General features: G+C 75.1%; 1 protein-coding gene across 1 annotated transcript in view; it reads right to left on the minus strand.

Moving 5' to 3' along the window:
• KPNA1 (karyopherin subunit alpha 1) overlaps positions 1 to 123 on the minus strand; it is an 88,642-nt gene extending 88,519 nt beyond the window's left edge. Inside the window, exon 1 of the mRNA XM_019516083.1 lies at positions 13 to 123. The gene's annotated coding sequence lies outside the window, so the exon portion shown is untranslated. The remainder of the gene's footprint in view (positions 1 to 12) is intronic.
• Positions 124 to 362: the final 239 nt, after the last annotated feature.

Consider the following 362-nt stretch of genomic DNA (forward strand, 5'->3'; position numbering starts at 1 on the left):
GCCCCCCGCTACCTGCGGCCCGTCAGCCCGGCCCGGCCCCGCCGCGTGTCCTGTCGGGCCCGAGCGCGCGGGCACGGCTCCTGCCTGCCCGGAGCTGGCTAGGACCTCTACGCGCATGCACCGACCTCAGGCGCGCAGCTTCCGGTGCCGGCGCGCAGCCCGCTGGGACACGAGGCCGCTTCCGGCCGGAGGTGGGTGGGCGGAACAGGCGAGACCCTGGTAGCCACGGAGTCCATGTCTGCGACGGCCGGGCGAGCCCACGGGACTACATCTCCCAGAGTGCAGCGCGATATGCCGTTCTCGTCTCCGCCCCGCTTTCCAGGGCCAGGCCCTGGCGACTCGGCGCTCCCGCGCATGCGCGG

The sequence above is a fragment of the Gavialis gangeticus genome, unplaced genomic scaffold (genome assembly GCF_001723915.1).
Source record: "Gavialis gangeticus isolate Ggan-Ray unplaced genomic scaffold, GavGan_comp1, whole genome shotgun sequence".
NCBI lineage: Eukaryota > Metazoa > Chordata > Crocodylia > Gavialidae > Gavialis > Gavialis gangeticus.